Genomic DNA, 1,297 nt, shown 5'->3' on the forward strand with positions numbered 1-1,297 from the left:
ATCAAAGGGCTTTCCTTCAAAACGCCTTATTGACCCTGACGACAATCAAACTTTTCGCGTTCTTTTACAAATCGGATTTGTGTGTTGACAGCCGACAGCGTTCACGAACTTCAAGTCACCTCATGATCGGTTATCTGCACATCATATCGCAAATGTTTGAAATACACATATGCTATACTGATATGTATGTTTATATGTGCTGTGATCCATATCAGTGTAGCATATGTGTATTCTGGACATTTGTATTAAATTGTAATGAACCCCTGTGGATGAAGGTCTGCCGGGGATATTCACGTATTACCGGACATCACATATTACCGGACACTCTCGAATAAAATTAAATTGTGTACGGTTGTCTGATCTCTTCGGTTTATTCATATATACAATAAAGCGTTTTACAAACACCGATTACATTTGGGAACGCCCCGACGCTAATTTTAGAACGACGGCGATACTAATATTTACCGAAATAACGGTAAGTTTCCGGAATTTTATTATCACGTGATCCGAATGTTTGCTGCAGCGGCAATTTCAAGGTGACTGGACGATTTGGGACTTGCGAATTCAGGAGCCACTAACGTAAGTTATGTTTGACATACGGATATGAAAATAGCTACACCATTCAAAGATGTAATTGTCTATGCTTTAATACATAAACATTTATTGAAAATAATGGGGAAATTTATAATAAATGCAAAAATACAACTGTCCGGTAATACATGGTTGTTGTTACTGGTAGTCACATTATACCGGACAGTGGAAAAAGTTAGTTTGTCAAAGCAGGCTTTATTTCTTTTTCTCTCTATGAGTAGAATTTTGTATTCTTGTAAATAAAGTAAAGTAAGGAATAATAAAAACAAAATGTTTCAGTATTTTCTTTATTACAGAATCGAAGACAATCTGGCATTGGTCCATATATATATATATATATATATAATCCGGACTAAAGCTCTAGTATAGACGTTTATATATGCATGGACATTTTCTCGTGATGTTAATTTACAAATACATCAGTTCATTCAGTATTCCGAAAGGCTCTATTATTATTAACAAGAGGCCCATGGGCCTTAACGGTCACCTGAGTCTACAGTATTTATTTTTTTTGTTGAAATATGTACCAATTTGAGTAAAAAATAGTATAATGTTAACTTAACTTTGTCAGGACCATGAGCTGATCATTCCTAGACCAATTTTAAGTGAGATCGGCCTATTAGAATTTAGTAGCAAAATAGCGGCCATGGCAGCCAAATTGTATTTCTGATTGACCCGAAAAATAACAACACTTTGTCAGGACCAT

The sequence above is a fragment of the Mizuhopecten yessoensis genome, unplaced genomic scaffold (assembly GCF_002113885.1).
Source record: "Mizuhopecten yessoensis strain PY_sf001 unplaced genomic scaffold, ASM211388v2 scaffold714381, whole genome shotgun sequence".
In the NCBI taxonomy this organism is placed as follows: Eukaryota; Metazoa; Mollusca; class Bivalvia; order Pectinida; family Pectinidae; genus Mizuhopecten; species Mizuhopecten yessoensis.